Genomic DNA, 17,034 nt, shown 5'->3' on the forward strand with positions numbered 1-17,034 from the left:
GTGCAGTTTTTGATCTTGTTGATCACAATATCCTCTGTCAGAACCTCACCTCTAAATTCAACCTTTCCAGAGAAGCCGTCAGCTGGATCAACTCCATTCTCAATGACTGCACCTCTGGGATATTCACTGGCACCAAAGCAGCTAACCCTATCCCTGCCTCCTATGGGGTCCCACAAGGCATGTGCCTGTCACCCACACTCTTTTATACCATGTACACTTAGCCCCTCTTCGACCACCTTGACAACCTGGAAATCCCTTACATGAATTTCGTTGATGATACCCAAGTCCTACTGAACCTCACTGGCAATCATACCACAGACTCTGATAACGTCAATCGAGTTTTAGCATCATCCAAGCCTGGATGGCAGACCACCATCTCTACATGAATGATGATAAAAACAGAGCATCTCATTGTTTGCTCCCCGCATCAGCTCAAACACCTGGACCCAGCCTTTGTGTTCTTTACTATAGATGGCAATATCGCGGTGAAATAAGGTGAGTATGATAAATCACGATACTCTTATTTTACTTTTATTTATAAGTCCTTGATAAGAAAGACCCACTTCACTGCAAAGTACCAGCAAGCATCTGACAGTTCAACTGTCATTTGGAGTGATGTCACAACTTGGATGCGCAGGGATGACTTGCGCGAGGATGCTCAGCAAGAGCCATCTCACGCACCAAAGCATACAACATACTATCCCCCGTATAGATAGCAAATGTTAGACTGAAGATGTACATATACCATTTAGAGGTAAGTAATTATATGTACAAAATGAATTTAGATGTGTCTAGCACTTGAACAGTAACATGACTCATTATGAACTGCAACACATATATTTGAGATTAGAGAGAAATACAATACACATGTTTTACATATTATGCCTGGAAAATACAATATCATTGATACATTTTGTAATCATTAAAACTTCACTGGTCTTTTCCTCATGCTGCATGTGGTGTCATTTCTGCTATCCTGACCTTCCCCACTGTTGTTTCAACTTTCACTACATGTGGGTTGAGACCTGTTGACAATCACCTCACTGCATGATCTTCTCTGATCACTAGATATTAACGCCTCCTCAAATTCACTTCCACTCTCATTTTCCACTTGTGGAGGAACCTCCTTATACCATTCATCCCGCACTTCACGTGTTTCTGACCTACTTTAGTAATTATAATTGGGTCGAAACATTGAGAACATCCTTTGGATACTCTCAATGGCTTTTTAATCCTTACTCTGTAACCCAGTTTAAATCCTTGCTCCCTACTCACATCCCTTTTCCTGACACATTCTTGCTGATTCATTAATCGATCTGGAAAAATATCAGAGCCCATATATCTACCTCTAATCATACAAAATGGAGATACGCCCGTTAATACGTGTGGTGTGTCACGATGTGCCATCAACATGGCATGTATACCCTTTTTCCACTCTAGCCCAATGGCCAAAGACAATTATAAAGATTCTTTAATTATGCAATTTGTGCGTTTCACTAAGTCATTTGCTCTTGGATTGTACAAAGCTGTACGATGGTTTTCAATTCCATGGAGTTCTAAACATTGCCTCATTTCATTAGATACCAACTGAACACCATTGTGAGATACTATCACTTTAGGATAACCTTCCCTGGCAAAGAACCTTTCCGAAAAGCCAATTACAGCTCCTGTTGATTAACTATCTACAAACTCAACTTCAAACCACCTGGAAGCGTAGTCAATTACCACTATCGCAAACCTATTCTCTTGCCCAACTATGCACATGGGTCTATTGCAATCTTCTCCCAAGGCCTCTCCGGAATGTCCACACTGCCAATCTCCACTTTGGGTTTTGTCACTTACAGAACATGGGATACGTCTCACCTCAGCTTCTACCATAGCAACCATTCCCGGACACCAAAACCTTGATCTCAATCTTCTTTTAGTAAGAATTATTCCAAATTACCATTGTGTGCTCTTCTAGTAAGTTCACACTGTAGGGATAAAGGGGGAATCAGCCTCCCCCCCCAGCTAAGCCCCACTCCGAGCTGCTCAAATCATCTCTGAATTTGAAATAGGGACTTTTTTTCCTTCACTTGTGCGCCAACCTTGCCCCATGCCTTCTACAGCCTCTCTCATCTCTTGATCTCCTTTCACACCCTCCAGCCACATCTTTTTCAAAAAGACATCACAAATCGAAATCTTAATATGTGCAATCCACTCGTCCCCTACTTCATCCTGTGGCTCCTCCCCCTCCATAGGTGCTCTAGATAAACAATCTGTCACCGAATTACATTTCCCTGAAATATACTCTACAGTGAAATTGTAACTCTGTAATGCTGCTAGCCACCTAGCTATTGTGGGGGTCACTAGACCTGATCCTTTTGTGGAGAATAGATGTGCCAAAGGCTTGTGGTTACTCTTGATTTTGTAAGGTATTCCTCAGATGTAAGTCTTAAAGTATACAGAAGCCCAATAACATGCCAGGCTCTTTCATTCAATGTTTGAGTATCTCAATTCTATATCAGATAGGGGTCTAGATGCAAAAGCCACCATTATTTATCTGCCTTTTCTGACCGGGCTCAAGACCACCCCCAACCCTGACGCACACGCATCCACTGACACAATAGTTTCTGCCAAAGGGTCAAATCTATACAAAGTGGGTGCATTTGCAATTCCTTCCTTAAGACCCCGGAGGCAGTTTCTTCCTCCTTACCACAACAGAACTCTTTCCTCTCCTTAAGCAAAACTCTAAGCGGTTCGCTGTTTACTGCCAGATTCCCCACAAATTTGCAATAAAATTCTATTAACCCTAAAATGGATTTAAGCTCATCTTTTTTGGTAGGCGACTTCACCGCCACAATAGCATCCACCATTTCCAGACGTGGAATCATGTCCCCTTTGGTGAGCCTATGCCCTAAATATGATACTTGATTTACTTTAAATTGGCAACTGCTTAACTTGACCGTCAAACCAGCCTTTTCCAGTCTCCTTAGTACTTCATACAATCTGGCATCAAGTTCACTTTCATTCTTTGCCCCGATTAATATGTCATCCTGAAAACACTTTACTCCCAGAATGTCCCCCAACATATCCTCCATTATCTTTTGAAATGCGGCAGATGCTGATGCTAACCCAAAGGGCATCCTTCTAAATTGGTAAGCACCGATTGGGATGATGAAAGCTGTTAAGACCCAGGATACATTTTGTAAGTCAATCTGATAATATGCTGATGAAAGTTCCTGAATCGTGTACCATTCCCCCTCCTCCATGGTTATTAGCATCTCATTGATCTTAGGTAATGGGCGGCTATTGACCCAAATGGATTTTCTGAGGTCCCTTAAGTCTACACATAGTCTAATGCAACCATCTGGGCATTGAGTGACCACAGTTGGGGACAACCATTCACTGCTTTCAATTGGTTCTATTATGCCTTGCTCGCATAGACCGCAAAGTTCCTCTCTCACCTTCTCTCTCACGCCCAATGGAAGGTTGCGTACCTTGTGCACAAATGGTGTAGCATGGGCAGACAATTCAATCTTGTGGCAACACCTCTTGAGTTTACCAATACCATGCCCAAACACCTTCTTAAACCTGATTTCCACCTCTTTAGCAAATGTTTACACCCTATTTACCTCTACAGCTCTGATCTGCACCTGTTTACCTGGATGTAACTCCAGGCCCAATTTCCCTTGATCCCTACAACCTAATAAACAATCACCCTTAGCAGCCAGATCCATTTTTGCTCATATGTTCTTGTCACAATAAGCAATGCCACCCCACACAAAAACCTTTGAAATCAACCGTCCCCCCACCATATGCTCTCGGCATAATGTCAGTATTGTGTAATATGCGGCTTTTGTTGCCCTAGATTTCCTTGCATTTACCATCCGAAATTATGGTATATGGAGATCCAGAGTCCGCTAATGATTTCACTATACACCCTGCCACTACAATATCCACTTCCGGAGGTACATACTCTTCTTCATCATAGTTCTGTATGCCTCCCACAATATATACAATTTTATTTGCCCACTCACTTCTCCCTTCTTCCACAAATTGAACATCGTTTTCCGTCTCCATAGATTTGTTGTTAAATGTACACAATCTAGCAAAATGCCCCATCTTACCACAAAGTCTACATTTCACTCTCATTGCTGGCATTCCTTGGCATTCCTGGCATGTTTCTCAAACCCACACCTGGTGCATTGTCCCTTTCAGTTATTGTGTACATATGCATTATTCCCGTTAGACAAAATAGGTCCGCTCCCTTCATAATGGCCCCTACCCATTTTGGTGTGTTTTTTCACTAAACATACATTAGATTCATCACTGCCACTCACAATTTCTTCCACTTTATCTAATATGACCTGTACACTCTCCCTGGTATTCTTAGAATTCACTTCCTTTAAACACATGCTAGTTAATTCCATGCCTTTGGCTATTGCCAATGAATCTAGTAAAGGAGAATTCTTTGCCTGCCACAGCTTTTCTTGAATTTTAGGGTTAGACGTATACATAATGAGTTGGTCTCTGATATACCCATCTTCATTTCCTGTAAATTTCCATGATGCCAATAACATTCTCAGATCAACTACAAATGAATCTACAGCCTCCCCCACTCCCTGTCTTCTTGAGAAGAATGTATACCTTTCTAAGACTATATTGATATGTTTGCCAATCTGTACCTGTCATTTTTACATTGCCATTGAATACAAACCTTCCCCCTCTCCACCCCACCTTCAGCTGCACCATCATCCAAAACATAGGGCAATGTTTTGATAATACGTACTGCTTCGGCTCCCAGACAACACATTAATTTTGAATACTTCCTCTCATCCGAGTATCTTTCTCCACCCGATTCCACAAAATAAAATGTAAGCAAATCTCTACAATTTTCCCAGGGAATTAAAGGTTCCTCCTCGTGTTGCCAAAAGTGTCGGTGGTGTGTCTAGATTTTGCATGGTGTTGTCGATGACCAATGCCTGAACAGTTCCCCACTATCTTATGACCAGGATATCTGCCACTGTCCAGTTCTATGACAAGGATTGTCTCAGAAAATGAAAAATAGGTTCTCTCTGGGCTCAAACACCAAATCCCAGCTATCTTCAGACAGTATTTCCAGCCATTTTCACTTCCAGATGGAGCTGGGACAGTTAATATATCTTCCTGTGCCTTTCCTATTCCCAGCTGTCTTCAGACAGGAGTTTCTCCCACTGTCACTCTCAGATGGTAGTGGGAAGGTCCCTCACTCTGTGAAAAATCCCCCATGGATGCCAATGCTAACAATCATGTAGATTCTGCCAAACTAGACCTTCGATTCCGAAATACTGCTATCCACTGAGTAAAACCGTAAATTATGAAAGTGAGCTACTTTGTATTCACCAGAAAATGTTATATTTAATCTTCCACAGGGGGATCAGTGGACTTAGTATATGACAACTCATGCATCTTGAGTGTATTCTTTTATATGCCACCTGCGGGAGCTGAACGAAGGAGATAATATGTCGACACCCACAATAAGCAGGCTGAGACGTTACGCCGGAAAGGTATTTCCTCCGTCTCCCTCTTCCGGTAAGACTCCTGCTGTGTGCCTCCTCCTCCAGTCCGCCTCCCAGCTACCCCTGTGTTGAACAATAAACAGCCCTTAAACTATGGGACTGTGCCTCTGCCCCTCCGGCGACCGCTGCCGAATATGCCTCCTTCCTGTCCCTCAAGTTGCTACTCTGTGTTGTAGAGAGTCATAGCCCGCTTCAACACCAAACTGCCTCCTAAAACCAGGCTCACCTATGCTGATGCGCAGATTGCGCCAGCTGTGCTTGGGGGTGTAGATGCCCTGGGATGCAACCAGGCAGCTCAAGGCCACACAAAGCCGTTCGAGGATGGCCGACAGATTCCTGCAGTTCTTGGGTGAACACAGTGCCTGTGGGGTCTTTCCCCTCATTACACCTTCGTCGCCATTGAAATAATGTGAGTATGACAAATGACGATATTCTTATTTAACTTTTATTTATAAATCAGTGATAAGAAAGACCCACTTCATGGCAAAGGACCAGCAAGCTTCTGACAGTTCAACTGTCATTAAGAGTGACGTCACAACTTCGATGCAGAGAGATGACTTGCGTGAGGATGTTCAGTGCGAGTCATCTTGAGCACCAAAGCATACAACACACCGCTGTGTCTGCCATGTAAAAATACTGGATGTATACCTAGACTCTGAGCTATCCATGCAAAAACATGTCAAAGCCCTTGCCTCTTCAGCAGCATACTCCACCAAACTCACTAATCTCAGCAGAAAGTTTCTGTCCACTGATAACTGCCTCACACTATCCTAAATGCGTTGTTACCAACAGATAATCCTTGTGCACGCAACCCAGGGCGAACCCCTTTATGACATTCTTAAAACGTGAGCAAATTTACAAAGCATTTTACCTCGATTAACAAACAATATTAATGCAAAAATTAATCTCTTTTCATGACATATACACCTTTAATGTCTCCAATTCCGCCCCCCTTCATGTGTAGGTGTGAGTTTTAAATTGCAACTTACACATTTTAGAGTCCAATATTCATTTATTGAAAACGTTCAAAAAATTAAAACTAAATTCAAAGTAAAAATCCAACTAAAGAAAATGCAATTCAGGATGTAAGCCTCTGATGCATTACTCTCGATCATGGCTCTTTGTGTGTACATATTTCGTTCTCCACATCTAAATTTATTACACAACCACAAGGTTAAACACGGTTTTCTGATGTCCAACTATGTATTTGCCAATGTGTTTCGGATATATGTGTTATCCTTCGTCATCGGCTAATTTGATGTGTTCCGCTAATTTATTTTCAGTTCATTTTTATTTGTATTCTATCAAAAAGAACACAATTTCCACAATTCAGTGCTCTTGTTAATAGTAATTTTAGATGAATTAGTATCTATGTGCCACTGACCTCCCAGGCATATCCTCCTGTTCGTACCTAAGCAAATGAATCAATACAGGTTAAAAGGCTAAAGTAAATCATTTCCCACTCGTATGGCTAGCTGGACCCAAAGATACCAACATCAGAATAATGCGATGGTTCCTCGCTTTTACATGCTTATACCTTTGAGGTAGCACACCCAGAAGCGAAAGAACAAGGTCATGTGGACTATTCAAGTCGATGTCCCCCGAGCAACTAGAAAGAGGCAGGAAGAAAATTAGGGGTGTGGTGAGTTGGAGAAACTCCCCATCCTTTTCTATGGGGTGCTGAACCAAAGAAGACTGGGTTGGTCCAGCCACTAACCAATGTACCTCGCAAAGGGTTAATGGAATGGTTCCACGGGCTTACCCTCCCATTGGAAATGCCATACTTCCTCACAGCATATCAGTATGTCTTTGCCTCAAAAGGTGGTTTGGGACTACAGGTCCAGGCATGCTCCAGAATGATCAGATTCGAATAATATGGAAGATGGAAACTGTTGATGCAGTCTAAAGTATACCACTGTAATAAGATTAAGAGCCGCAAGTGTCGATCATGGTGGTTATAAAGATAAATGTAGCTACATTTCCTTAACACAGCAGAATACCGAAAGAGGGGCAACTCATGCGAGATTGTGGAATGCCCAATGAGGAAATTAATTAATCAGGCGTCAGTAAAACACTGTACCTTGTGAACTGGGAGCAAACAGTTTGCAGGTGGGTGGAATACAAAACCCCACTTTCTTCCAGGGTGCCAAACACCACAGAATACCACAGAGATGAGCCTTCACGCAATTGCAGATCCAAACGGGCTCAGATGGTCTGGCCCATATTTAAAGGCTCAATTTCAAACGTTAAACAATCTGTAGCCCAATTAAGATGTGACCAATACCAAGACAGAAATAATAATGGGACCGCATTTTAAATGAAACATCATAAAATGAGGCAAACCAATCGGAAAACTGAGTGGCATGATCAATCCTGGGCTGGGATAGAGAACCAGCCATGGGTCCAGCATTACAAAAGGGGCTCGAAAGTGTCAATGACTACAAAAACTGTGAGGAAGCATATGCGCTATCATCCGTTCCCTGCATACATGGAGAAACTGTAATCCGGAATGATGCAACTCACTTATTGTCAGTAGTGCAGCAGTTGCACTGGCAAAGGTATGCCAAAGGCTCTACATGAAGAGCTGGTGATACACTGAAGGGAGATCCTAGGGACAGGTCCTACCAACCAAGCCAGACAAGTACAAAGGCCTGCAGAGGGGGTGTTTCCTGGAAGAATCTGGAAAGAACATCCCAAGGCAGGAGCATGAGAATACTGTCTGTCTGTAAAGGACACTAAATGGGGAGGGGGGAATACCCATTAGTTCAAAGATCGTTGTGCTGAGAGAACCAAAGGACCTAGCGAGACTTAAGAGAAGTCTGAGAGAATCAAATATTCTGGAGATTGATGAAGGAGGAACAAGAGTCTGTGGAAAGGCCTAGAGACCATGTGTTGGCCAAAGACCCTTGGAAGGCAGAACCGTGAGTAGCCAGGGAGGGGGTGCTCAGAAAGCAATCTGCTGTTTTTTTGATTTATAGAATAGGGATGAACTTCAATCTGACACTTATGAGCACTTTTGTTGCCCAAACTAAGAGAACTATTTTGTTGTAGCTTGGGGTTAGTCTGAAGGCTAGCTGACCTATAAAGAATATGTTTGCTAGAATAGGGACAAAGTCTTATAACAGTAGGTTTCAGACTTGTATGTTAAAGGAGTTAATCACCCTGAGATGCAGGGATCACCAAGAAAACCACATTTTGAGTTCTCCCTAGTTGACACTAGTTTGTTAAGTTTTTTTTTATATTGGCTAGAATACTTTCCTAGTCATAATAGGTGTTCATCCAAACTAAAACCTTATATTGTCACCTTTAATAAAACATTGTTAATACATGAAATGAAATTAAATTATATTTTATTTATATTGCGCTCGTACACAAGTGTTTCAGAGCATGACCAGGCAAAAGGGAGGGGAACAAGGGAGAACAGAAAAAAAGAAAAAACAGCGATCTTACTAGACCCAATGACATTTAAGAAAGCGCAAGTGCATGGAAAAGGGAAAAAGGGAGAAAGTGCTAGGAAGGGGGAGGGGTGTAAAGTGCAGAGAGAAACAGAATAAATATTAAATAAATAAATAAAAAATAAAAAAATAAGAGTAATAAACCATGGTAGTGCAGCCAGCAAGTGGCAGGTGAATCTGGTATATCTGATAAGTGCAGAAGAAAAATGGGAGGGGGACTATATGGGTACAGATACAGAACCGTAGTGCAGGATGTAGCCTGGAGGCAGTGCAGGAGGGTAGCAGGGTGAGCAGGTTACTGGGGCCGAATGACAGAGGGTGGCCAGGTGCACAATGCCAAGAGAAGAAGCAGATCAACAGGGGAGAAGGGGGAAAAAGAAGAGGCAAAGAGGAAGGACTTGAGGAGTTTACGGAACCAGAGATGGTTTTCCTCAAATTTCAAGGTGTCCGGGAGGCTGTTTCAAAGGGAGGCACCAGCCAAAGACAGAGATCTACCCCCAGCTCATTTTGTTTTTTTTTTCGTTTTTTTCTTTTCTTTCTTTGCAAAACGACTAACCTTGAGGAAGTTAGAAGTAGAGGAGCGAAGAGCTTGAGAGGGAAGGTATTTACTGAGGGATAGTTGCAGGTTATTTTGGACCCAGGACAATGCACAGGGTTTTAAATGTAATCCTTGCATCCACAGGGAGCCAATGAAGAGATTTCAGGGCTGGAGAGATATGATCCCAGGGCTTTAGGCCAAGGACAAGTCTTGCAGTCCTGTTCTTGATTAGTTGTAAAGAGCGGAGAGTGGAGGCGGGTAGATTTAGAAAGAAGCTGTTACAGTAATCAAGTCTGGCGAGAACCAGAGCATGGGAGACAGTGAGCTTTTGAGGGAAGCAGAGGAAAGGCAGAGTACCTTTAAGGAGCCCGAGGCCAGCAGTCCGACGTGGAAGCCGGAGGTAGGAGCAGAGGTGCAATAAAAGGTTTGACTTTTTGGAGACGACAGAGATGTGTGCGGAGAAGGAAAGTGTAGAGTAAAAGATAACCTCAAGGTTCTTAGCCACGCAGGTGGTGGTAGGAGGAGGGCCAAGAGCGTCTGGCCACAGAGTGAGAGGAAAGGATGGAGATGGTGTACCAATGAGGAGAATCTCGGTCTTGTTGGCATTTAGACATAGATCATTGGCGGCACACCAATTTTGAATGGCGATTAGAGAATCAGAGATAAGAGAAGGAGAGGAGGAGGATGAAGGAAGCATGAAAATGAGTTGGGTGTCATCAGCATAGCACTGGAAAGTTGAGCAGAAAATGGAGATGCAGTAGGCAAGAGTTGCCAGGTATTGGTTGAAAAGCCAGGGTGAGAGGTTAGACCCCTAGTGGGCGCCACATGTGGAGAGGGAGATAAAAGATAGGAAGGACCCAAGTTGTACCTGAGAGGGTCGATCAGAAAGAAAAGAGGTTAGCCAGGCCAGAGCCTGATCAGTGATACCCAGGTTGTCACAGAGACGATTGAGCAGGGTGGTATGGTTGACCATGTCGAACGCAGAGGAGAGATCAAGTAGGATGAGGACAGAGGGAATGTTAGAATCGAGGTTGGAGAGCAGGTCTTCACGGATGTTCAGGAGAGCAGTTTCCGTGCTTCTGGCAGCTCTAAAGCCAGATTGGTGGTCATGGAGGGAGCCAGCAGAGGGCCTCATCACGACTTGGGCGGTAACGGTAACGCTATTAGCGCGGGCGGTATTAGCCCTACCGCTGAACTCCCCGGCGCTAATAGCGCCGGATCATGAGTTTGGCGGTAATGTAAGTCCCCATTCCCCACTGAGCCCATTCGGGAATGCCCCATTGAGCTCAATGGGGAATCTTTGCGCTAATATCGGATTTCCCGCCGGCGGTAATAGCGCAAATTTTCGGCGGATTTCCCCCCTGTTCAGAGCTGGGGCGAAATCCGCCGAAGCCCTAATTCGGCGGACCCTTAAATCCGGCGGTAATAGCGCTACCGCCAGATTTAAGGGTTACCGCCGAAGTCGTGATGAGGCCCAGAGTCAGAATGAAGACTAAGCTGGGAGACGGCCAGGTTTTCCAGGAACCTACCCAAAAAGGAAGTAATGGAAATTGGACGGTAGTTTGCCGGGCATGATGGATCAGCAGTGGATTTCTTGAGGAGAGGATGCACAAGGAAGTGCTCAAGAGGCGAGGGGAAAGAGCCAGGGGCATAGGAGAGGTTGTAGAAATCAGCAAGGGCCAGGGCAAGGGTGTCAATGTGGTCCTTAATGGTTTTCGAGGAACTGGGATGAACCTGTTTTGATGAGGTTTTCATAGATCGGGCATGTCTAGCAACCTCATCTGGGGATAAAAGAGGAAAGGAGGAGAAAGGGGTAGGGGGGTAGCTGAGGGAGGGTCAGCAAGCCGACATCCCTACACAGGTAATATCTTGCTAATTTCCACCACAATCATTATAAATTAACACTTGGAAGTTCAGTTACTGGTGACTAACCCATCCTTTTCTTAGCATGTGCCAAAGCCTCTGTCATTGCCTCCATGGCAATTCAAAAAAGTGTCTTTGCCGGGCAAAGGCCCCTCATCTGACTAGTCAGAGGCAGAGCTAATGAAAGAGTGTTGATGAAGAGGAGGAATCCCTTCACAGTCTTAAAAACAATGGGCCGCATTAGAGTTTGGTGGTAAATTGGCAATCTGCTAAGTTACCACTGAACTTGTTTATCATTACCACCACTCACCTGTATATCCCCATTGTATATTCCCTTTGTTTAAGCTCATTTTAATTACCACCTGCAATAAGGCTACTATGGTAATTCCACAGATGTCTGCCATTAAAGTGGAGGGTTTACTTTCAGTTGCTTGCTGGAAGAAAATCCTCCACTTCAAGGTCAGAACATGGACTTCGCAAGTGTCATTAAAAGCAGCAGTAATTCTGTTTGTGCCCAAAACTCAGCAGTAACAGAATTACTTCCACGTGTTTACCACGCTCAGGCATGGTTATGTTAGCTGTCCCCTCCTGCAATGTGGAAAGGCAAGAAAAAAGAAGAGTGAAATCGGATCAGAGCAGACTTCAATCAAGAGATCTAGAGGTCTGAGTATGAACCAGCAGTCCCACAGGAAGACACAGCAGTGCAGGAGGACCCCCAATGTAAGTTAAAAGGAAATGCAGTTGAGACTCACCCCCAAAGGATCTTGACCCCCCGACAAGAGGGACCCGCAAGGGTGAGTATCTGTAATAATCACAACTTCAGGACCCAGAGGTAAGTACTTACATGGAAGGTTTCAGCAAAAATAGCTCCAGCACAATGAAACAACCCGGGTAAGTACAGGCTTCTTTCCTACATGTGGTTTGCAGGATCCTGTGCCCAGGGGCTTGAGCCTGAGCCAATGATAACCCCAATGACCAAGAAGAAGAATAAACGGCTGTCCCACAATGATGACCTTCAAGCCAGTACTGAAGAATCTGGTGACTAAGAGTCTGTGAAGACGAGAGAACCCGTAAAGATGGCTTGGTGGACAAGAAAAGTTGGCAGACCAGCAGAGAATGATCCCAGGATGGGGATAACAGCATGGGGCTCCCTCAGACGTTCCAAGCAGCAGTTCACGTGGGCAATGGCAGTGTCCCATAGCCCAACAGAAGATCCTGGCATTAAACAGAAGGAAAGAGCAGTAAACAGCACAGAAAACAGTTCCAGCAGGGAATGTTTGATCCAGCAGATGAGGGGAGACATCAGGAGAATTCAGCAAGCCCGGATCAGACCTCCAGGAGCAGAAACCCCAATGCGAAATATACCCAGACTACTGCACTTAGCCAAAATTGTCAAATGAGAGCTTAAACAATTGTAAAATTGGCTGACAATTTCTTCAACAGGTCAGCAGACATACTTCTAAATTGCAGAACAAAACATTAAGAGAGGCAGGAAGCAATGGACAGGGACTTATGTACCATTGAAAAACATGGCTTGCCAAAGGCCAGCCCACCTATCACTACGGGGGTCTGGTGGCAAAGGGTCAGATGGCCAACCATGCTGGTTGGTCAGTAGGACTGCCACTCAACCTAGACCACCCCCACATGAAGTAAGAGTGAGAACCTGGGGACTTGCATTGCTCTTAGCCAGTGTAAACCAATATAGAAGCTGGCTTCTGAGCCCATTTGTTCAGAATGGCCCTTTTGTCCTTTCCTCGTGGACTCCCTGAACACAGGGAGCCTTCAAATATAAAATGGGTGAGAGCAAATGTGTTCCTGTTCTTTCAAAAATGATAGACCTTCCTTCTACCATAAACCTTCAGTTCAACTTACAAACATCGAGAAACTGCATCCATCGATAGTGACGTGCAGCATGTGATTAGGATCATCTTTATCCTGTCTTGCCTCTTTATCCTCCAGAGCTTTGCATGCTGGGACTTGAAAAATGGGCCATGCAAAAGCGAGTTGAAAAACAAGTCATGGCAGTGTTTTTCACATTTTTTACAGACTCTCCGGGACTTTTGTTGTGAATCTTATCTATGCCATCTACCAGAGCGGTTGACTGTAGGTCAGCAGTTAGTGGTATAGTCCACTTCAGCTAAAATGCCACATTCATGCATGGCATGCCACAGTGCTGGGGAAGAATGGTGCTGCAATCCACAAGTGGGGGTCAAGCACAGCATCGTAACTCCAAGGGTTAGTTCAAGTGATGTCTTCCTCCACGCCTGGCAACACTGTTTTTTCATAAATCGAACAATAAATAATACTTTTTGTAGGGCTGTGGGGGAGTACCGGGTTTACAACATGTTAGCATTTACTGTCGTAAAATCCTCCTCATTATATGTATGTATGCTATAAATACATGCTCCCAACTTTTTCTTGCTTCAGGAATGTGGTTGTCGGTTTACCTTTGAACAAACATGGGGTCTTCTCACTTCTTTCACCTCCCCCCCAAGCAATCACTGTTTTGCTCTTAGCACCTCGAAGTGGGATACTTCTCTCTATGGCGCATTAGGAAACACAATAAAGATTTTACAAAACTTTAGAGAATATACCGACATACTTAGTGGCATGTTTACTGAACTTTCCTGCAGCACCCTTCGTAGTATATAGAATACAGAGATGGCATATTTGTCTGAACACTCTGACTCAGCGTTACACTGGATGGAGATACAATTGTCTAACTTGCAGTTCCCACTTGTGCGTTCTTGTATATCCATAGGAGCTAGCAAGGAACTTAATGCAATTGACCTCTTCCGGTTGCCCGAATGATTCCAGTGACTCGCATGATAGTCTGTGTGGCGGGTTTGCTCAGCTGGCACAATTACAATGTTTTAGAGGGTCAAGGACTGCAGATTTATTTGCAAACTGAGGGAACAATAAACCTATTTAACTAGAACGCCCACAATCACGCAAAGATAAGTGCTCAATGAAGAGACACGCGAGATGTAAAATCTTCTATGTGTGTTGAGAGATCTTGAGTGCCACATGTAGAGCACCCGCTGAAAAGAAAGCAAATGTACAGATATGTGTTAGCGTAATTCTTTTCAAATCATTTCAGTCCTTTGTGTAAGTCCTTAGTACTATTTTTGAATGCATTAATTAATTTCCCATAAGGATGAATGTGGCGCAAATAGATTAACATTGCAAATTAACCTCCTTGCGTGCAGTGTCTTTCTTTCATAATTTAGCCACCAAAATACAGTTGCAGTCGAACAAATCATTTTGCTAACAAAACCGAGTTTGCCCGTGAAATTGTTTCCATTTTAAAAGCTGATTTTCCTTTCCCATAAAGAATACCTTAGTTTAGTTTAGTTTAGTTTAGTTTAGTTTATTTATTTATAGAGCGCACCTAACCCTGAGGTATCTGGGCGCTTGAGCTTAAACAGTAGGCAGGGGTTACAAAAGACAGTAAAAAGTAAAAGCGGTTGACTTGTGTTACATATCAAGTCAGCGGCTATCTAGACAGACAGGTACAGCACATACAATATAGGTTAAGAAATAGTTAATAAGGTACAATTAGCAGTAATGATGAATGATACAGTTAAAATGATACATATGACAATGGCAGAGAGATACAGCTGGAGGCATTTTATCATGGGTTCTGAGCGAAGAGCCAGGCTTTTACTTCTTTTCTGAAGGTCCAAAAGGAAGGCTCCGCTCTAAGTGCTGTAGGCATGGTGTTCCAAAGCTTTGCTGCTAGAAACGAGAAGCTAGATCTGCCGGCTTTTTGTAGTTTTTATTTAGGAATGGTGAGACAGTGTAGGTAATTGGACCTAGTGGGGAAGAGGGCGCTAGAGGGCCACCCAAGATGGCCGCTTTGGGCTGAGCTCCCGTACAAGCCCTGCATTAATCCTGAACAATCCTGCTGATCCCGGTGGATCTACTAATCCAACTGCCTGATTCCTGGCTAATAGCACTACCTACAACAAGCTCCCGCAAATTGGGGTTCAAACAACCTTCCCCTGCTTGAGGAGGGCCATCGCGGCCTGGGTGCCGGGTGTCGGGCGGATCTCCGAGTGAGGCGCCAATCTGCCCCTCGCCTACAGGCGGAGCCCAGCTGACTGCACTCTGGAGCGCCTGGAGGTTCCTGCAGCGGAGCAGACGTCGACCCCAAGGCGGGGTTTGGTGGCGGGCGAACCAGGCATAATCCTTCTCTCCTCCCCCTCCCCCGATCCTGAGCCAACGGGTGGAGCGGACCCCGCCGTCACCACCCTAAAGAAGCCGCAGAGGGCCGAGACGGTGCAGGGGCTGAAGAGCGCCCCCCCACCGCACCCGCCCTGCTTGCTGCGGGGCCCCGCGGCCCGTCGTCGGAGCTGGGTGTTGGAGCCCTGGGCGGGGCCTGTGGGTGCTGCATTAGCCGGAGTAGCCCCTGCCGGAGGAGTTCCCCGCTCGAAGAGGAAGGAGAGCTTGCGGCCGGCCGCGCGTGGAGGTAAGGAGAGGGTGGGAGCAAGCGCTGCTCAGTGTCATCGCAGTCGGCCCTCGCACCCCTCTCCCTCCCGCGTGGTTGGTGAAGATCGGCGGGCCGTCCGGGCGCCGCGGCGAGTGAGGCGGCGGAGCTCGCTGGCACTGATACATCCGACGGGGCTCTAGCGGCGGCCGCCCGCGGCCCTGCATGCAGGCTCAGCGGGACACTCACACGGCAAACGGTCCCACGCTCCATGCACGCCACTTAACCCTGAGGAATCTGATCACTCGCAGCTATAACACAGCTGGCACAATAGAACTGGCCGATCCTACCACAGAGGAGTCCCTGCCTCCCTGACAGATGACTACGGGACCCCTCCATACCTGATCGGCTTCACGGGGAGCCCGGGAAGAATTAAATTAAAAAAAAAAAAAAAACGCCTCTGATTGGGAAAAGAGATACTCCAGAGTCCAGGGCCACAAACACCTAGCACAAAACGTCAGCCACTGTCCTCCTGCTGGGCTGCTCCCCCGTCCTGGTGAGAGAGTGGGCCTCGGGTGCCTGACCACACGTGGCACAGACTCTCCCGGCAAATAGAATTCGCTTAGCAGGCGACACCATCACATTGCGCAAAGTGCCGCTCCTCGGCAAAGCCTCCTCCCCTCGCAACAGCAGTCTCACTCGCTTTGCCAGCCGGGGGACACCCCCTACCTCGCCAGTGAGCCCCCGGGGTACCCTGGACAGTGCAGCCTAAACTCTGGTTCCTCCATACCTCATCGCACCTCCCAAGTATGATGGGGAAACTTGATAAAAACCAAAAGAAGCTGAATTGTGAGATTGGCACAACCCCCAGAGTACCCCAACAGCAGGAGGACCAGATGCCCGGGTCAGGCGGTGCACAGCAGTCAGGACCAAGCGACAACCCGTCTGAGATCAAAGAAATCCTCCTTGAGCTAAAAGCCGGCATAGGCAGTCTGAATAACAAGATGGACGGGCTAGCCTCCAAGGTCGATCTCCTCCAACATCGCATAGACACCCACTCCGAGCGCTTAGACGAAGTCGAGCAGAGAGTATCCAATCTGGATGATACCACAACAACCCTGTCAGGCAAGGTCTCTCAATTAGAATCCCAAATGAAATCTACCCTAGCCAAGTGCGAGGACCTTGAAGGCCGATCAAGAAGAAACAATA

This window comes from Ambystoma mexicanum, chromosome 12 (assembly GCF_040938575.1).
Source record: "Ambystoma mexicanum isolate Mex_15411 chromosome 12, UKY_AmexF1_1, whole genome shotgun sequence".
Lineage (NCBI taxonomy): Eukaryota > Metazoa > Chordata > Amphibia > Caudata > Ambystomatidae > Ambystoma > Ambystoma mexicanum.